Raw genomic sequence first — 22,236 nt, 5'->3', positions numbered from 1 at the left:
TATGTAGGGTACACATTTAAATTGATCTTGCTGAATCTGCTTTGTGGGCACAAAGGAGCTGGCGAGAGGCGGGGGCAATATAAAGGACAGGTCAAGTTAGATCAAGCACCAGAGGAGTCACGTTCGTGCATTGAAGAGGAACAGAGTAAGTACAAAAACTTCAATGCTTTGCATTTACAAAATAAGTTATGTAAACGCCTTAGTTAAATTGTATCACGATTTTGGATTAATAACATAATCATTAGTATATTATAGATTATTTATAGTGTAGATATAGATAAAAACCTGCATATATGCAGAATTAATCCCCGTCTGTAAAGCTTAACCCCATTTCTTTCTTTTATGACAACATTAAAAAAGGAAGATATTTTTTAATATGATATTCAGTTCAAGAAGGCTTATTATTTGTGATAAAATTACATAATTAAACTTAAATAAAAGCTTTTTTTTAAATACATGGAAATGGAAAATAGCATTTTTTTAAATGCCTTTTCAATTACCTTCGTACTTATGAACCACATTATTAAAGTGGCAATAATTTATAGTGCCCTTTGCTTAATCCTGTCCTTGTTGACTCATTTTCTAAAACTACAAGTTAATAAATCTGCTAAACTAAACATACCGTAAAGCTTTTTTCAATCTACAGGAGTAGCCTATGTAAGTCACTAGATACCAAATGTCAGAACAGATGTTGGAAAATGGCCTTTGAACATCCCACAAAATTGTTTAAATTGAAATAACTTGTCCCTCTTGGCATTTTTAAATCACTGATGAAGAAATTTGAAGGTTGATTCTGTTACTTGTCATTGTAGGTTGCTGTGTCAATAATTGTGAATTATGATCTTTTTGTTTTATATTAATGGTATCTGTATTGTTTTATGATATTTTGCAATTTTTATAAAACGACTTGTTGCTGCCTATCTTGGCCAGGATGCGCTTGAAAAAGAGATTTTTAATCTCAGTGAGCCTTACCTGGTTAAATAAAGGTTTAATTATAATAATAAAAAAATATCACAGGATCCTAAATATGGATTTGGATATTAAATTGGAGAAATGTTTTATTATGAATAGTAGGCTATGTCTTAAAATTAATATTTATATAGATTATTTGACATTGTACCTCAACATATCGTGTGTTAGGCTACTACGTTTTAAAAGCTGTTCTCCAACTTTGATTTAACAACATTTCGTCAGAGTACAGAAAGCAAGAGAGGAAAAGCAGGTTTGTTGTGATGTGAAAACCTATTATTACACTTTCTTGAGCCATATCAGTTTCATAATCCCTTCTTTGGCTTCAACTGAATATTATTGATGAACTGTCTTAAAATGTCAAGCAATAATGATTGATTTAAATACTGATTATTTGAATACCTTCCAGTTGCTGTTTTTGGTTGTTCGTCATGGATGATTTTGTTCGGATAAAATTAGCTGAATGGGGTCTAAGCATGTGGATTGAAAGATTTGAAGGTAAAGTATTACCATGCTTCTTTGTTGGGCACAGGTATTATACAATTATACAATATTGGAATTACCTACCAATAGTGAAACATCTAAGCATCTATTACAGTAATACAGATATAAAAAAACCCATTCTTCTGCAGTACAATAATGACATGTCCCTGACAGGCATAGAAAGACAAGAAAACAAATAACAATTAGTTAAATAGACAATCGATTTGCATTGAGCTTGTACAACCCTGCTACGAGCTATGTGAGGCTGTCATGCTCTTAATAAATAATAAAATCAACAGCTGAATCCATAACTACTTCACGCCTTATTAAAGGACTTTTTCCTGAGCAATTTAGAAAATAATTCTCAGTTTAACATTCAACTGATTTTTTTTTTAAATTACAGATGAAGGGATTGACGAGGAAAGTCTTTACTGTCTTTGTGATCAAGAAATTGATAAACTGATCCCAAAGTTGGGACCAAGGGCAAAATTCAAGAAAAGAATGAAGTTGTTAAAGGTAATGTCCTGCACTGTGAAGATGATTTACACAAGTACTGTATTTGGTCTCATTAATATATGGTCTCGTAAAAGTGCAGATGCATTTATCATTTACAGGTGAATCAACACGTTATGATGACAACTACAGATAGATAATTATTCATTTTAATTATTATGAATTTGCAACTATTTTCTTTTTTCACTAGAAAGAACAAAACACAGCAAATCAGGCAACAATTGATTCTTCTGCTCAAGTAAGTTAAATAGAGTTTTATACAATTAGAAGTCATCTAAGGCATTTATTACAATCATGCAGTTTTTATTTTTAATGTCTGCACTGAGAGTATTACTTTTATCTATAGTGTAACCAGGCAGAAGAAGAAGCAGCTGATTCTGCTCAGGTAAGGGTCACAATGATTTTCACAGGCATGTAATCAGTAAACTTCATTCTTCATTATTATGCATTTGATGCACTAGAGTGTCCTGAGACAAAGTCATCTTTGATGCTTGGATGCTGAATGTGATTATGGACTGCACAACTCACACTCCCAGGGTTTGCCAGGGTGGATAAGAAGATAAATGCAAATATTGACTTGAGTGAATTGTAAAGATTTGTCGAACTCTGGTCAAATATTCATGTTCATCCCCAGGTTCGGCAATCCACCAGTGACACAAGTAATAAAGGTGAGATACACAATATTAACTAAATGACTATATTGAGACCACATATTAATATTGTGACAAATGTTTCTTTTGGCTTCTTTTTATTTAAAAACAAAATCTAATAAGGTAAGAGAAAGTTAGATCCTCAGGGCGAGTCCAGCAAAGGGCAATCAACACCTAGTAAACGACGAAGTGTGACAAAACATGGATCATTCTCAGGTAATGACAGTTTTCTTTGTATAGCAAATGTCTGTTTCTATAACTTGGCCACAGAAAATATTTTCTAATTTATTAGCCAGAGTTAAAATCTTATCAGAACACCTCAAACTGTCAACAGCATGCATGTTAAGTATTAATGTATATTCTACAATACACAGCTTATGGTAATATCTTAAACGTCTTTTAACAGGATGATGTTTTAAATCCAGACAACCTTTTTATCTAAGTGATCATAGTATAAGCCTCATCAGTCTGAGGAATCATCAATTGATTGGTCAGAGGAAGTGTCTCATTGTGCATTGCTGTTTACTGGATAGCTGGTTCATGGTTCCTGCTGAATAGTTCTTTATTTTTCCTCTGACAGAAAATATCATACTGTCTGAAGTGAAAAACATCATGAGATGTGTCAATGATAAAATACCTAACCATGGCAACACAAAGCTCAACAACTTCCTGAAGTAAGTATTACATTTGACATATTCTGTTTTTGGTTGTTGTTAGAATTATAGGCACAACCAGAAGCAAACTAGCTATCACGTTTGCTACATTACCTGCATAAGGTTGTAAAGCTGTAATGATGTCAACAGAGGAGTTGTCCTAATAGAGAGCTGGCAATCACTGCATCCAGGAAACAGTGCAGCCGCAGCCCGAGAGCAAGAAGGCTGAGCAACCAGACTGCAGCCTAAAGTTCACTGTATCTTTCAATAGACATCTTAAACATTATATTAATGAACATTATTATAATCAAGCTAGGCAACTAAAATATGACATCAAGGCTAAATGAAAAATCTTCAACAATTCAAATGAATTTGGTTTACTATTTTTCTGTCACCAATGCTGCTCTGTTCAGGCCCTTAGTCAAAGTCTGCTTAGTCTTGAACACAATTCCAAAACTCTTTTACTGCATTAATAGTGTAGGGTGTAAAATAAATTAAACTTGATGGAAAGACAGTTTGTTGAATGAAGCACCATAAACCCAAAAAAGGAAACAAACAAAGTTTAGGTTCTGTAGATGGTCTTTATTATTCGACCGGAAACAGCTGAGCTTGCATCAAAGAGGTCCAAACATGCAGAACTGAATCTGAGGTGGCTGCGGCTTGGCTTTTATACCCATCTCCCTTCTCCATTGTCCCCCTGGCATGTGTCTTTCTGTTTTTTCTACTTGAGTTATATATTTACCTTCTGACTGTTTTGCATGTGTTTTTCTTGGGCCCAAGAAAAACACACGCTTTACCCACTTTCTCCTTATGATTCCCTTATAGACTGTCCATATTTACAGCCGAACTTGAGTCGTTAATCACTCACTTCAATCGTTTTGACCCTATGAGTGACCTTCTCTCCCCTAAGTGCATCTTCAGTTTTGTGAGTCGCTCCTACAATGGTTACATCATGGCCTCTGCACTTGGTCTCCCCCCTTGCTGACCTCAGCATGTTCTTTTTAACCCCAGTTAATGGAGCTGAAGGGAACTGCATCTGATGATGATTCTCTGTGGTTTCATCTCTGAGTAACCCCTCTCACATAAAAATAGTCAGTAGGAGTGTTGTTGATATATTGATTATAGCTACCTTGAAATATGCTTGAGTAGTGTGTTTGTAGATGTATTTTGACACATTCTTTCAGTGTTTGTATATTTTCTAAATTAATGAATTAACCCATCTTAAAATTCTTCTACAACAGGGATAAAATCAGTGATTTAGAGATAGACAAGAGGGAGGTGGTTGGTGTCTTTGGTAAATCTGGGGCTGGAAAGAGCACTTTGATAAACGCCATCTCGGAGAGGAGAATCTCTTGCCCTCTGGAAATGTGAAGGCATGTACCGCAGTCATTATTAAAGTGGATGCTACCAAGCTGAACTCAAAGTATGAGGCAGAAATTGAGTTCATTACAAAAGAGGTGAAATGAGCTGTTTGTTTACTTGAAGTTGAAAAGTTATTAAGTAGTTGCCAAAATAAAATTGCTCATTAGATTACATGTCATTTAACTTAACTTAGTTAAACATAATTATTATTTTATTTTGCAGGAGTGGAAAGATGAGTTGTGGTCCTTGTATAATTTCCTTGGCGAAAATTCAGATCGAACAGAGAAAGATGACGATTATAGTGACTTAGTTGAAAAGCTGTCAGCGCTGTATGGAGAAGAATGGAAAGACAAATCCCCTGAAAAACTCTTGGATCACAAATATTTGAGAGAAATTCCAGAATTTCTCCGTTCCGAAAAGAAGATTTTGACATGTGTATCGGTGAGTAAGAGAAAAAATTCTTCTTCAACAAAGAGTGGACTTGATCTATCTGTTCTCAATAACTACAACCCCATATTAAATGCACCCTTCATAGGAAAATCACTGAGAACATTGTCATTTTTGGGATGTCTCTGATCAGAAACCTGCAACAGCCAGTTAGAGCAAACTGACCAGGAAGTGTCACCAATGTGTAGTGTATTTGCTTGCACTATAAAATGTATAAACCATGCTGATTTCCTCTTATCAGTCATGAGTTTAATGGTTCATACATTCTTATTTTTTCTTTTTCTGTCAAAAACATACCACACACGAGTACAACTTGCTAATGACGACCGTCTGCCTCCGTGTTTGTTTATGCCCGTATGTTATGTCCCATATGTTTACAGAAGTTTCTGTGAGATCCCGAATCCCAGGAATACCCACTCTGAAATCACATAAATGCCAAGTGGTGGTCCTGCTGCATCTAGACTGAATCTTCGTGTGTGAATTCTTAAGATAAAATAGTTATTTATGTCATTAAGTCTGAGATATCCCATGCATAAAAAATCGGTTAAGATTTAAAAATCCTCTAGTGTGCACCAGGCCTGAGTGTTTCGTATTGCTAGCAAGGATGTGGCTAAAGTTACTGTGTTGATTTGCCTGGGCTTTTCCACCGGATGGTACTAGCTCAACTCAGCTCGACTCCACTTGCCTTTTTTGGTTTTCCATTGGGCAATTCTAGTACTTGGTACCTAGCAGCTGGTAATTTTTTTGTTGAGGTTCCAAATAAACCGAGGCAGTACCAAAAGGTGATGTGAAAACACTACAGACAACTGTTAAGTCCTGCGGTCTGTTTACAGTTGGGCTGTTGCTGCAGCTCAGTTTGTTGTTAGTTTAGAATTTCTTCTGCGTTCCCTATGTCGCCTCTTTTCCAAAGATGGAAAAACGGACAAGTCATTTTCACAGCAGTTGACAAAATAACCTCACCCTCAGCCATTAAGGTGCGTTCCCACCGAAAGTGAATCCAGCGTTTTGGACGGCTTGATTACATACAAAATCAATGCAAAGACGCGAATTCGCAGGAATTCGCTCCGGGTGGCGCGAATGAGGCGTTTGTCGCTCAATTTGAAAATTTTCTACTTGGACGAGAAATTCGCTTGACACAATGTTGCGAAAGCCTATCAGCGGTGAGATTGTCCTAACGTCACCGGCGGCTTTGGAGCGTTGTTTGGAGAGGACAAGGTGAATGGTGTAATGACAATCCACTGGCCGACGGGGAGCTGCTAAAGAACGAGGAAGTGGACGGGGAGTAGCGCTGCTTAATCAGTGACTTCAATTCAAGTAATCATCATCATTGTCACTATGGCATGGCACACACCCTATCCAAGAGCGTCATTTTGTGTTTGTAGGGACATTTCAGGGTTCAGATTAGGGGTGTGATGAAACACTCAGCACATAAGATGTAACATTGCAAGAAAATTGTGAGGCACTGACCTGGTGTTAGTAAGCATCATGAGGAATGTTCATCATTACCTTCTCAAAAGTGCAGGTTGGGCTCGTCACTTGTGCATTGATGTTGATAATTGCGTGGCGTTTTGGTTGTTTGCCCCGCGGCAGTGGGGTGCTGGGCAGGGGGGGAGCACTGGTCTCTGTTGTGTGCGTGCTGCAGTCAGTCCGGGCGCTGCTCTTCCGCGGGTTCCGCCTTTTGCGTATCTTTCGGCATTGGATGGTCGGTTTTTTGGGCGTCTGTTGGTTGGGTTGGGGTCTTGCGCGTTAAAAAAAAAATGTTTAGCTTAGATAATGGAAAATGAAACTGATATCTCCTGAATACACAGTGAAAGACCTTCTCACAGTGAGAGAGATCACAGCCAGATGGCACTACATTTCCATGCGGCTTCTGCCTGAAGTCTGTCCTCTAGTGGTTTAAACAGAAACTTTCACACAGCAGAGGGGGCTGATGAATGTACTCATAAACCTTATCACTAAAGAAGTAACATTACTGCTCTGCTCACTTGAAAGACCTCTCTTCCTATTCTGTCACTGCTGCCACCAGTGGAAGGATACAGACCTGAATGTCTTTTCCTTTGGGAACACCATACACATCCTCTTTCTGTGTCTTGGCAGGAAAACAACCAGGAGAAGGAAAGAGAAGCTTTCCACTTAACAAAAACAATTTATTTGCCCTGTCAAAGGCAAAACAAGTGAATTTACAGTGTGGAATCTCCCTTGTAAAGCGCTATAAAAATACAAAAAGTACATTTGCTTAGGGCTGTTTAAGGTCTTTCAGTGCACAAGACTCCAGCTGCATTAACGAGCCGGATAAATAAGGGAATAAATATTCTTATTGGATTATTAACAGTCCGGCATTAGGTCATGTTTTCATTCCCCATGGTCAGCAGTGGTGCTGTCAACACTGTTGCCTGTGTGGTCATCCTGGACATCATGGTCACCATGGTCTTCCTGAACAATGTGATGATCTGTCTCATGATTCAGCTGTGCATACTCCACTGATCCCTGCTGAGAAGGGACAAATTAAATATGAGATGTTGTGTGAAGAAAAAGATCATTGTATGACACTTGTGCCTGTAGAGTAGTGTTGGGTAACACTGTTACCCTAAGTCTTTTATTTCCTAATAATTTCTAGAAAGTTTAGTAGACAAACCGATGTAGCCTAACTAGTACAAATTATATAGAATACAAAAGTCTGCAGTCGTGATAGCAGCTCAGACATACTTACTGAGGCAGAGTGGTGCTTTGAGCTAAATACTGACATCGGCATGCTAACATGCTTTGTCAGGAAAATGTGTACCAAGTTCACCATCTTAGTTTAGCATGTTAGTATGCTAATGTAACACCAGCTATGTTGTGTATGTAATTAGTATGTGATGTAGCCAGCTAGGTTGTGTAGTGAGTAAACCTCACTCCCCATTGCCTTAAGACATGCACTAGCGACGAACGCGAGGGCCAATGGGTTTTAGCCTCCTCGTTAGGTCATCTGCTTCAAGTACCCAAGGACGGCCCATGTAGAACAACTCAGAGCCAGTTATACTAACATCTGCTAATTAGTAATAAACACAAAGTACAGCTGAGGCCGATGGGTATAGTGACAAACAAAAGTAGTGAACAGATTTTAATTTTGACCTGATGATGAAATGAAAAGTTAAGGGATCATCAAAAGTTTTTAAAATGAATCCCGGGGGGGAAGACACAAATTTGTGCTCCAAATTTCAATCGAATACCCATCTAGTAGTTGTCAAGACAGAGAAAACCACAAATGTGAACCTCACAGTGGCGCTAGAGGAAAAGTCAGGGGATTACCAAAGTCACCAGAATTCATCCTCTGGGCACCATAATTGTCATGCCATCCCGCCGCTAGCATGATTAAATAATTTTAGTTAGTTAGTTGAGTTTAAATGCAGTTGATTTTCACAGGGATATTCTTGAAACCCAAGCACAAATGTATAATCATTTATCTATTATAGAAAACTTTATTCCTCATACATGTTTAACTGCATGTTCAGTTGACCTGCTGTGTAGTGGCTAATAGACTCTAGGTCAATTTACTGAACAAAATTAGTGCTTTTAGTTAGCTGTCTACAAACATTAAAGAATATGACTCCACAGGGTTTCCGTTTATTGTGTGTCTGTCCGTGAGAGGTCTCTCTGAGCAAAGACACAAGGCATTCATAAGTATGTGTGTGTGCCTTTTTGTAGCATGTGAGTGCACTGTATGAATGCGGTGTGGTGTGTGTTTCTACTTACGCCATCAGCCTGCTCTGGGACACCTGCAAAAACAAAGCAAAAGGACAAGCTCAGGAAACAAAAGGAGTCTGAGGATTAAAGGAGGGCTTGTATAGTCTTCAGCACTCCCATGAACAGATCCCAGATCCCAGGAAACTACTTATCACATCGCACAAATTCACACTAATATAATATCACATTGCACACATTCACACTAATATGTACAGTCTTCAGCTACAAGCAAGTCTATTCTTAGAAAACACAGAGCAAAAAACATGCCTGGAGTTGCGTTTACCTTTACTTGCTTTACTGCTGCATCATTGTTGGCTTAGTCATAACGGATATACACACTGTTTGGCTCTGATTGTTAGAGCAGGAAGCTCTCCTTGACGAAAGCAGGAAGTGGACACCTGGCGACTGGGCCTTCTGTTTTAATGGGACATTATTTCACTAACAATGCAGATGTTTACAGTTGGAGCTGATCCTGTTTCCTGACCCCTTTTGTTGTTTTTTTTAACGTCAGCAACCAGCCTGATTTCTCCCACCGTGTAACGTAAGTGGGAGTTGAATGACGAGGAGGATGTAAGTCGTACCTTGCTTGGAGTTCCGCACTTCGCTGTACACCGTGTCTGTGCCCTTTTTCACCGGAGCTGTCACAACAAGTGCATAATTCTTTTAGACTGTGTTTTAAAGATCAAAATGACAATGGTGATATGATTGAACACTAAAAATGTTACAATTCAGAAACAGTCTCACCTCTGTTAGGATCTGGCTGTCTGGTCTGCACCTCAGTGTATTGAGGCTCTGGCTTTTCTGGAGAGATCACACTATTCTGGTCATCAGACTCTGCAGTACATTAGAGCATTAACAAAGTTAAACTTTATCGCATTTCATATTATTTGAAATCAATCACAGCATAGCAGTCAAATTAAATTAAAGGATATGGCTGGTGGTATTTTGTATTTTTCTTTCTTGTAAAAAAACAAAAGCAACAATGAACTGAGCTCAAAAACTTGTATTGTCTGCTAGACCGATATATATCCTCTGTGCCACTTGACTTCACTGATAAAACTGTTAAAAACAAAGAGTCACACTGTTGCACTGGAAGGCATGTTTCTTCATTATAACAAACACGGGCACTTTGACTTAATGTCACACACACGATCCGGCTGCTTTAAAATACTCCAAATGTGCACCAAATGTGTATTAATCCGCAGTGTAAAATAGCCCCTAACAAATACACCATTTGTTCTTGTTTGTGTAATGTTTGGTAAAAACTACAATAACCAGCTGCTATAGGAAATTACTTAGCCTTTTTAAGAAATGGAAACAATGTACTTGGGAATCCTTTTTTTAGATCTGTGACTGCATTAGCAACAAATGGGCTCAAGGCTGAGGATCACAGAAAGGTTGGGAAGTCAGAGAGTATTGAGAGAAAGACTAGCAAATTGTTGGTTTTGGTCTTTCCACAGGATTTGTTGACAATAAGAAACATGCAGAATAGCACTAGCCTCATCCTTTAATAAACATATGAATAAAGTTTCATAAATTTCTACACACTGTACTCACCAGAGCCTGATACATGTTCACTCCAAATACTCTTTCCCATCATGCCTGGAGTGACTACACAGAGAGGACAAATAAAGCCTCAGTTGTTGAATCAAAAAAAAAAAAATGTTTTAATTTCTTTTATTTATTTATTTCTCCAACTCCTATTGGCTACTGGGGTTCTTGCTTGACTGTTGCTGGGGTCAGTGCTGCACGGTTGTGGCATCCCACTCTCACTAACATCTACATTCTCTTTCACACATAGACACAAACAAATTTAGGTTGTCCCTGGTAGAATTATTCTTGATGCTTTTCTTTCAGTTACTTATTTAAATTAATTGTTATTATTCCAGCTCTCATGGCTGTGCTGTGTTTTATTTATTGTGTTTGACTGTTTCTTGTTTTCATTTCTCTCTTAGTTGCCTTCCTATGTCAGCTGTTTATTGCTACTGTTCAGCTGGTTGTCTTTTTTTTTGTGTTTGTGTGTGTTTGTTTGTTTGTTGTTGTTTTTTCTCTAACTCAAGCCCCCCTCCCCGTTCTCTTGCAGGTTTTGTTGCTTTCTGCAATTGGTGTGACCCTCTATTTCCTGTTGTCCCCACCCCCCATCCCTGTTCTCTTGCAGGTGTTGTCTGTGCTGTCTGTTTGTGCAATGTTTATGGCCCCCCATCCCCATCTGCTCCCATGTTCGCCCGGTGACAAATCAATACATAATTAAATAAATAATAAAACAGACGAAAGAGTATATTAATACTCTCTTGTTAAAGTAAAATCTGTCTGGCACAATATGGTATCGAGCTCATTATACTCTATACCAGGTTGCTGGGCAGGACAGGTAAAAAATAAATAAATAAATTGTAACATAGCACAAGATTGGGGTCGTGAGAATAATGCAAGAATATATTATAATAGGGCTACTATTTATAATATTGTGGGGTCTGGGGGTTTCTCCCCCAGAAGATTTTGAGCATTAAACACTTCCTGCATTTCCTGCATTCTGGAGACATTTTCTGCACCAATTTATGGTGGAAATGTCTGTATTTATATAAAGAGAAGTAAGTGGCAGGTGACAATTCAGAATGTGTAATGTATGTAAAAACATAATAGAATCTCAAAGCACACGAATGCTTTTAAAAAGTGATAGGTACATGTCCCCAGCATCCCCAGTATGAGTTTGTTAAAATAAATAAATAATTTACGTTACAAAGGTTTGTCGGCCCACCCACATTTTATGTATTTTGTAAAGCAGGGTGAATGCCTTTCTGTATGGAGTTTGCATGTTCTCCCCATATCTGTGTTGGTTTCCTGCTCCAGATTCCTCCTACAGTACGTAAACATGCAGGTTAGGTTTGGTGACTGTTTAGTGTGAATGGTTGTTTCTCTCTGCATCAACCCTGTGATACACTGCCGACCTGTCCAGGGTGTACACTGCCTCTCGCCAAATGTCAGCAGGGATCGGTTCCAGCCCCCCTGCGACCCTGATCAGTGGTTATAGATAATAGGTGGATGGAAACATAAAATTGCCTTATGTTGTTTAATTTTATTATTTATTGCAGGCTAAAGAGCTGTCTGCAAAATGTGCCAAATACACAAGAAGTGACTCTGAAGATGTAGGAAGGAATGAAGTAAAGAGATTGTATTGGCCACTAGTGAAGTGTGTGACTATCAGGGTGCCTGGGAAAGATCTTCTCCAGCATGTCACACTTGTGGACCTTCCTGGAAATGGGGACCGTAACAAGAGCAGAAATAAAATGTGGAAAGAGGTAATTTTTTTTGCATGCACTGCTGTTTATTGTGTATTACCAGAAACGGTAACTTCAATTCAGTTCAATTCAATTTCATTTATATAGCGCCAAATCACAACAACAGTTATCTCACAGCGCTTTTCATAAAAGAGCAGGTCTAGACCGTACTCTATGATGTTATTTAAAGATTAGTTATATTATTACAAAGCACTGATTATTATTTCATTATCATAATTAACTTGTGATTATGTCTCTCCAGGTTGTTGGAAGTTGTTCTACTGTGTGGATTGTGACTGAAATTAATCGAGCAGCATCAGAAGAAGAAGCCTGGGAGATCCTCGAAAATGCCAGTGGTCAAATGGGAAATGGTGGCCAGTGTCAGCAGATTCCCTTCATCTGCACTATGTCTGATTGTATTGGAACGTTGGGTGATTCGTAAGTGATTTTTGATAAGAGTACATCCACATTAGACAGTGACACATGTGGCAGCCAAGAGTTCAACAAGAGTAGGCGGAAGCAAATACAGATATAATACTGTCACAGCACAAGTAAAAACGTGCCTGTATAAGGCTTTGTTAGATCAGGGGCAGAGGTTTTCAAAGTCTGACACTTTTTTCCCCCCATAATGCTTTGGGTTGTAAATGTGAACATAACCCTGCATTCACATGGTGTCAGAATGATTTGAAAAATAAATTCCAGAATGACCCCTCAAGTCAGAACAACAGGCTTGGCAAACTGACATCATATTACGCAGAAACAAGGCGGGCAAAAGTAAATGCTTTTCATTAATTCACCTATTGCATTTTTTTGCACACATGTAATTTGTAATATAGTATTAGGTGGTAACTGTTAGTTGCTGTCCACATAGTGACCTAGATTAGTAATTTATTAGCATTAACCATGATAATAAGTCAGGTGAATAACATTTCTGTGGTTTTAGGGGATGTAGCTACTACTACCGCTGCAGCAACAAATCTGGGACAAAATCACTAAGCTTCAAACTGTTTCAGCATACTTGGATAGCAATATCACATACAGAACATAACAACCAACCACCCAGAGACATCCACGTTGTTTCATTAGAACTTAAACCTCATGAACACACCGAAATGGGAAGAACTTCCCAACTCGGGAAATAGGACCTTCCGAGGAGCACTTGAATGCAGCATAAAGTTGACATGGATTCACTGAGTTGTGTTGTGGGCTACAACCTGAGGTTGAGTTTTTCAGCTTGTATTTGTTTACATTTTGACAAATTTGAACCATTAGAAGTATTCAGAATCAACATTACCATTAGCATGAATGGTAGTGTAATTACTGATGTTAACATTATATCCACTAGCATCATTGATATGATACTCTCTCCATTACTACACTAGCGTAGCATATCAGCTGCATAGCATAAAGCATATCAGCAACATATACAATAATTTAACAAACATATACTATTTCATATATATATATATATATATATATATATATATATATATATATATATATATATAGTCCTTTTATTTGCAGTTAATGTAACAATATATTTTACGGGGTCCAAAGCTTCCTATAATTTCCAAGAAAGGAAATGATATATAACTGTAAATTCTTTCAGTCAGTGCACAGCAGGTCATCTATGAGGTGCCACTTAATACAAATCTTTTCTTATAGTTCAGCAGATGGTGTTCGTGCTTTCATATTTAAAAGAAACGAGCGAGCAAAGGAAGAAGTGAGCAAAGAATTCAGCAAACTAAGCAAGGTCAAAGTGAGTAATACAAACAGACAAAAAATCTAACACAATGATTGTCTACAACTGCAATTCTGCCTTACAATCATTTTTTTTTTTCCAGAAACATTTCAGTGATGACTGTTTCAAAGTGTTCACAGTGAGCACCAAAGAGTTCCTAAAAACAGTTTGTCTAGACCCAGATGAAACTGGTAGGTGAAGTCTCTGTAAATTAACACTTTGTGCTTCACAGAAAATGTATAGCTCATACATCTTTTGTTTAAGTTTAGAGTGACTAATTGGCTTATTGCACTAACATTTAAGTAAGTATGTAAGTATGCAAAATATGTTAGAACAACTGCAACCTTTTACAGAAATACCCAAACTTCAGGAACTTCTGCAAAATCTCAATGACTGTCACTCAGAGACATTAAACTATGTGACTGGCGCTTATGGGATTCTCTCTCTGATGTAAGGGACCAAATCTAGAGAAGTGGTAAGAAGAAATAAAACCTTGTTAAAAAGTGAAATAATTATCATTAATATTGGCAAAAGATAATAATATTCTGTAAGCATTCAGCAAAAAAGTAAACTAAAGTAAATTATGCTGAAATTAAGTGAAAATATGGTAAAGTCAAGTGTCAGACTTCTTAAATCTATGTGGAGTAAATATTAGCCATCAAGTTATGTGATGTCCTGATTTTTTTTCTTAAGTGAGGCTGAATGAACACAGCAATAAATGGGTGGTCATACCTAAGACACAAAATAAATAATGAAGCAATAAACACTGTCTTGAAAGAAAACCCAATCAGGTAAAATTATAGTTTCATTGCTTTAAATAATGAACGTGATATGTTTGATTTCAGGTTGACAAAAAAACAAAAGTGTGCACAGAGCTCGAAAAAAAGATGAGACATGAACTTGATAAAGTCATAGAACCCATGGAAGCAGCTTATAAGGCTTTTGAAAAATGTCTTAATGAGGGTGTTGAAACATCAAAAACATCATGTGAACGAGCCTTGAAGTCCAGTTTAACTCCTGTACGTATTTGCGTTATAACAACATCAAAACTATTGATTTTGCACTTCATATAAATATGTTAACTGTAATGTTATGTTTTTTCTGTTTTCTTTCAGAAAGGGATAAAAGGTGGTGCTTTTCACAAGATATTGAAGTGTGTGGTTGAGAACAGTGGCACCTACAAACCAAAAGGAAAGAAAGTGATAAACCTCAATGCAGCGTTGGCTTCCTGCCTCACTGACAGCATTGATGAGGAATTCCGGAAGACCTTCCCGTAAGAAATAAAACCCTTTGTTAGTCCATTTTACAAACTATGAGGAATTTATGTCAAATTCTACACAAAACTTTTATACAAATTATATAATATAAGACAGATGTACAAATTGCATTGTTAAAATCCACTTGTCATCACTATATTAATGAAATATTTCAACTTCTTAAAATGTTTCAGAAATGAAAGGAAATGTGGACCATTCAACGGGGTCATCAACAAATTTTCACTTGACACAAAGACGCTGATTCAGAAGCACAAAGATGTCGAACTGCAACTGATATTTCTCAAGACAGAGGTAAAAGATGAGAAAAATATCTTATCCATTAAACTATTATCTAGCTGTCACACAAAAACTAATCACAAAAAAAAAATATAGTATTTTAAGCTATGAACATATTCTTGTACACTGTATATGAAGAACGCTATCAACACAGTAAATGTTGTTAACAATGCAGATGTAAAAGACCACAGGTCGTCCTTTAAATATCAGTTTTAATAATTTACTGATTCTCAGATCAAATGTGTAATAAAAACTGTTTTAAAAAACTGACAAAGATTAGCCTGTTAATTGATGCATTATTTTCTCTCTAAGGAAGAAAAAATTAAGACAAAACTCAACAAAATCATCCGGGAGCGGAAGAAAACTGTTTACAGCAGTCTGACAACGACAATCGAGATGACCATGGAAAAATGCTATACAAGTAAGATAGGAGATAAAGACATCTACAACCTGACACAGTAATAATACACATTTACATTAATCATGATTGTCTAGATAACTGTTGACAAAAAAATCTGTTTTATTGTAGAAGCAGCAGAATTTCGAGGACAGGACTCCCTAAAAAACATGAGGGAAACTATTGAGAAACATGTTGAGGATTCAAAGAACACAATGTTTGAGCAGGCTAAAAATGTTATGTTGAACCAGCTGAGAGACTTGAAGGTTTGTTACATTTAATAATACATAATGATATGTAAATATGTCTCGGGTTACGACTGTAAGCCTTGTTCCCTTTCGAGGGAACTCAACACTGCGTTGTGAAACGGCACTATGGGGAAGCTCCACGAGCGCACATGCCTCTGAGTATGAATGAAACTAATCCAATCTTAATTGGCGTCGTGCCGTGGCGTATCATGTGACGGCATACCCGGAGGCATAAAAGGACGCCGGCACACACATACAACAGCCTCACGATGAAGCAAGGTGCATCAAGGGGCATGACAAGGTGACGCAGGGGAACAAGACACTGCGTCACCCGAGACGTTCCCTTTCGAGGGAAGTCAACACTACGTCGTGAAACGACACTATGAGGACCCACTAGGCCACGCTCCAAAGACCTGCCCACGGTGAAACTGACCCTAAGGCCCAGTCAGGATGCGAGCACCCGTGCGCCAGGCGTACTAGGGAGATGCAGACTGTAAAACCTGATAAAGGTGTGCGGGGTAACCCAACCCGCCGCCTCACAGATCTCCTGGAGGGGCACTCCCAAGTGGAGGGCCCTAGAGGACGCCATGCCCCTAGTAGAATGGGCCCTGACGTCCAAAGGTGAGGACAAACCGCGCACCTTGTAGGTAGGATATCGCCTGAACGATCCATTAGGCAAATGGTCTGTTTGGATGCGGGGAGCCCCTTCTTAGGTGATCCAAAGTACACTAACAGTTGGTCCGACCTCCTCCAGGAAGAGGACCTCTCAAGGTAGGCTCTCAAAGCCCTGACAGGGCAGAGCAAATGGAGCTGTTCATCCTCTGCCGACACTCCTGACTGACTCCTCAGAGGAATCTGCCACGGCGGGGCAATCAGGAGTGAAATTATGTCTGAAAACCATTCTCGGTCCGGCCACAACGGGGCTACCAGAAGAAGGCTGATGCCCTCCTGGTAGACCCTCTCCAGGTCCCCTGGGAGCAGAGCAATCGGGGAAATGCATACAGGCGAAGTCTCGGCCAGGCCTGTACCATGGCATCCAACCCCAGCGGGGCTGGGTGCGTGAGGGAAAACCAGAGGGGACAGTGAGATGTCCCTCGGGATGCAAACAGGTCCACCTGCAGTGGTCCGAACCTCTGCCGTATCAACTCCACCACCTCTGGGTGGAGTCTCCATTCCCTGGGACTCAGCCCCTGCGTCGACAGGATGTCTGCTCCCTGATTCTGAACCCCCGGGACATACACCGCTCTGATAGACAACAGTCTCCGCTGTGACATGAGGTGGAGGATGAAACGCCTGCAGGACAGTGGACCGTGCCACGCTCGAGGGCCCCTTACTGGATGCAAGACGGCCTTAACTCCTCTGGGGGCAAATTCCAAGCAGTCTGGCGTCACTGCCAGAGCTTGAAGATCCCCCACCCTCTTAATAGAGGTAATGGCCAGGAGGAATGCCATCTTGACCGTGAGGTCCCTGGGCGAAACCGACTGAAGGGTTTCGAAGGGAGCCAAGGACAGCCCTTCGAGAACCACCGCCAGGTCCCAGGAGGGAACCCTGGACCGGGTCGTCTTTCTCATCCTCCACACACCACGGAGAAAACGTATGACCAGTTCGTGCCTCCCTAAGGGCCCGTTGTTCAGCGGTGCATGAAAAGCCGCAATGGCTGCTAGGTACACCTTAAGCGTGGGCGGGGAGAGACCCACAGAGGACTGATCTTGGAGAAACTCCAAAACTGAGGCCACCGGGCAGTTCACTGGATCCAACCCACGTTCCCTACACCAAGTGGAAAACACTTTCCACTTGAGGCCATACAGTCTCCTGTTGGATGGAGCCCTAGAACTAAGTATGGTTTCAATCACCCCTGCCGATAGATCAGCATCTAGGTACTGGACCCTCTCAGGGGCCAGACCCACAGTTTTCACAGCTCCGGGCGAGGGTGGAATATCGTGCTCTGCGCCTGAGACAACAGATCCCTCCTCAGAGGAATCTGCCACGGCGGGGCAATCAGGAGTGAAATTATGTCTGAAAACCATTCTCGGTCCGGCCACAACGGGGCTACCAGAAGAAGGCTGATGCCCTCCTGATAGACCCTCTCCAGGACCCCTGGAAGCAGAGCAATCGGGGAAATGCATACAGGCGAAGCCTCGGCCAGGCCTGTACCATGGCATCCAACCCCAGCGGGGCTGGGTGCGTGAGGGAAAACCAGAGGGGACAGTGAGACGTCCCTCGGGATGCAAACAGGTCCACCTGCAGTGGTCCGAACCTCTGCCGTATCAACTCCACCACCTCTGGGTGGAGTCTCCATTCCCTGGGACTCAGCCCCTGCCTCGACAGGATGTCTGCTCCCTGATTCTGAACCCCCAGGACATACACCGCTCTGATAGACAACAGTCTCCGCTGTGACCAGAGAATAATCCGGTGCGCCAGTCTGGATAGAGGGTGCGACCTGAGTCCCCCTTTGTCGGTTCAGATAAGCTACCACCGATGTATTGTCCGAACGTATCAAGACGTGATAGCCGTTGATGTCTGGGAGGAAGCCCTGGAGACAGCCAGCATCTCCAGGCAATTTATATGCCAGGAGTTATGATGGTCCTGCCACAGACCCTGGACAAAGCGTCCGTCCAAGAAGGCGCCCCAGCCGGTGAGGGAGGCGTCGGTTGAAGCGGTTTTCCGGCGACACGATGCTCCTAATACCGGCCCCTGGGACAGAAACCATGGTTTCTTCCACAGTAATAGGGACCGAAGGCACCTGCATGTAACCCTGATTACACGGAACGGATTTCCCTGCGGTGAAAACCCCTTGGTTTTCAGCCACCACTGAAGGGGCCTCGTGCAGCAGGCCCAGAGGAATGATGCTGGATGCCGCTGCCAGGAGGCCCAGCAGGATTTGGAAGCTCTTCACAGTGGCGACTTGGCCTAGCTTCATCCTGGACACCACGGTAAGGATGGACTCGACATGGGCGGGAGACATACGTGCCTGCATACTAACCGAGTCCCACACTACGCCCAGGAATGTAGTCTTCTGGGCCGGTACCAACATGCTCTTTTTTTTTTTTGGAGTCTCAACCCCAGACCCTGAATGTGGCCAAGGACGACATCTCGATGCTGAGCCGCCATTTCTCGAGACTGGGCTTATATAAGCCAGTCGTCGATATAATTCAGTATGCGGATGCCCTGAAGCCTCAGTGGAGCCAGAGCTGCATCCATACACTTGGTGAATGTGCGTGGAGAGAGTGCTAGGCCAAACGGAAGAACCCGATACTGGTACGCGTCGCCCCCGAACGCGAACCTCAGTTACCTCCTGTGACATGGAAGGACGGAGACATGAAATAGGCGTCTTTTAGATCTATCGTGACAAACCAATCCCTGGATCCGATTTGATTCATGATAATGTGAATCGTGAGCATTTTGAACCGATTCAACAGCCTCAGGTCTATAATGGGCCTCAGCCCGCCGTCCTTCTTTGGAACTATGAAGTACCGGCTGTAGAACCGGCTTTCCTGAGGGCTCTACTGCGAGAACAACCTTGGTTGTTCTGCCGCCGGGGGGGCAGCCCAGGTGGTCCCGCCCCCCCGAGTCAGGATCTCTTCCCTGACGCCCTCCTCGCCTGAAGGACGTCCCTCAGGTTGCCCCTCTGGCGGGACGCTAGACTCCCGTAGGCGGGGCTGTTGAGGCAACGCTCTCCTTTTGCTCCTGGCGATGGGAGGAGCTAGGGGACGGATGGGGACGGCCGCTTGGGCCAGCCCGCCTGGAACCAGATCTCGAGTGGCGAGGGAGGAACTGCCGGAACGCCACTGACTGCTTTTTCACCTCCTGAAACCTGTCGATGATGCAACAGCCTGACCAGCCCCCATATAAGCCCGGCCCACCAGTGCGGAGGTGTCTCTGCACGGTTTTCTGGGCAGCGCCGGGGCTTTCAGCGAAGACGCCGTAATCCAGCTTGCTCAGACAGGGATCAGCCTGCTGAGCGTGCGGCCAGCTGATGTTGAGCCTGGCCACAGAAAGGGAACATGTTGTGCTGCACATCTCTATCTTTATCTTTATCCTTTACATAAAGGACTTTTCTAGATTCAAGTGGAAAATGCATCATTCTGAAAGCTGCTTTTGCTATTGCAATTTCAGACATGTACTTATTGTTGTATTGTATTTTTTTATTAATCAAAGACACAAACATACTTAAGTTTATGTAACTAACCCTTTTGTCTAGTCTGAACAGCCCTCTGAACACACATCTAAACAGTTAATTCATGTAGGATTCAGTTAATGCTGTGCACAGTCTTTTACTGTGTGAATGAGAACTGATAAAGATTTTGATGCTGAATTAGGAGGACATCCTGAAGATACTGGAGGAAACAATGCAGACATCAATCGACCTGTCACTGAAGACAGATGGTGACTCAATCCCAGGTAAAGAGAACATATCAAAATAGAAATATAACAACGACTAGAAATACTGCAAATATTTGACTGAAATAAATAAATCAACCAATTTTCAATAGTGCAGATTTATGATTCTCATTTTAAACATTTAAACACAAAATGTTTTTTGTTTTTGTTTCTTCTTCTTCTTAGATGTTACACTGGAGCTTGAAATGGTGAAGAAATACTACCATGAACTGAGAGGAACCCCAAATGGACAAACACCAATGTAAAATAATTTGGTAAAACTTTGTCAACATGTTACATAATGCCCTGATTATGAGCTGTTCTGAAAAATGCTAACAATGCTTTTAATTTCACTAGCCCTGATCCACTTGGTCCAGCAGCTGCACTGTGACACATGCAGGTAAGTTTTAGTGAAATTGATGATCCAACCCGAACATTCAAACAGATGATAGATGATGTGACAGGCCTACTGTTTGTCATCACAACCTGCACTGTTTATCTCTCTGGTGAACGTTTCAGGTTTGCTCGGTGGAGAGAAACAGCAGAAGTCTGATTATCCACTGAAGCTCTCTGCGGTCACACTGATTAGAGACATGAGGCCTCTGAATTTGGTCTCAACCATTTTTATCAAGTTATTTCTGTTGTGAGTGTTGTTTTGATGTGTACTTTGGGGTTGCTTGTTGTGAATTACAAGGACAGATTTTAGATTTTTTGGGGGGGCTACGATATTTTTGACTTTAATTAATTATAGCTCAGAGGCTGACTGGATTCAGACAAGGAATAGTGTTGTTTTCATGGTAGGAGTTGATGTGAGAATGAGAATAAGTGTGAAGAGGACACTGGTTCTAACTAACAAAGGGCCTTTTTGAAACGGTCTTACTGCCTGACGAAATATACAAGCCATTTAGTAAAATGCTTTGCTTTTGCCTTAAGAGTGATAACCATTAACTGCTTAGCTCATACTACGAAATAACAATTTTAAGGGAAAAAAATATGTTTTGTTAATCATGCTGTTTTGATTTTCTTTATTAAATCCTATATCATTGTATCTCTTGAAGTTTCTCTGTGTTTGAAGAGCTCTAACTGGGCTTGTCTGTGCAAGCACACTGACATATTCACACATATTCAGAGTAAACGGAAGATATCGGGCAACTGTTTCTAGGAAAGGGAAGCTGGGGGCCACACTCTTGAAAACTAGAAACCGTAAGGCAAACAGGACGTGCGTCCTATACGACACATGCATGTTTTTTGTTTGCATGAGGGGAAATGAGGAGGTGTGAAAGAGAGGGGAAGGTAAAGAGTTTATTTTCTTACAGTTTTTTTCAATTGCTAACAAGCATCGGTCAATACTGAAGCCACTTTATCAAAGCGCTTCATACTGTCTGCATTACCAACATGCATCTTGGCCAAAACAGTAAATCTCACCTCCAAAACTCACTCAAACCACCAAAGCACTTCATACATGGCTCAAAATAAACTCATTCAACCAAACACTGGCAACAATACTCACTCAGAAAGCATACATTGTCAATCATAACACACTGACCTAGTAACCACCAACATCAGGGAGCATTACACATAAATTATGCATTTCTATCTTTGAAGTTTGAAAGAATATAATCAGCATTTCATTATTCTTTCATTTCATTTATTCTTGTTACATATATTTTAGTACAGTCAATAGAATTAAAACATGTTATTTTTCTATATTTTTGTGTTTGATTTTCATTTGTGTGAATCATTTGAAATGTATAAGAGGAGAAAATTCTCATTTGTCTTGCTTTAAACCTACAATATCTGGTCCTTTTGCACTGGAAAATTAGTAAAAATTACACAATA

General features: G+C 40.6%; 1 pseudogene; it reads left to right on the top strand.

Annotated features, from left to right (window-relative positions):
- LOC119889622 lies at positions 1–22,236 on the top strand (annotated as a pseudogene).

This window comes from Micropterus salmoides, unplaced genomic scaffold (assembly GCF_014851395.1).
Source record: "Micropterus salmoides isolate LMB-PRFRI ecotype aquatic unplaced genomic scaffold, ASM1485139v1 Ms_hic_scaffold_10, whole genome shotgun sequence".
Lineage (NCBI taxonomy): Eukaryota > Metazoa > Chordata > Actinopteri > Centrarchiformes > Centrarchidae > Micropterus > Micropterus salmoides.
This window is presented reverse-complemented; position numbering and strand designations above follow the sequence as displayed.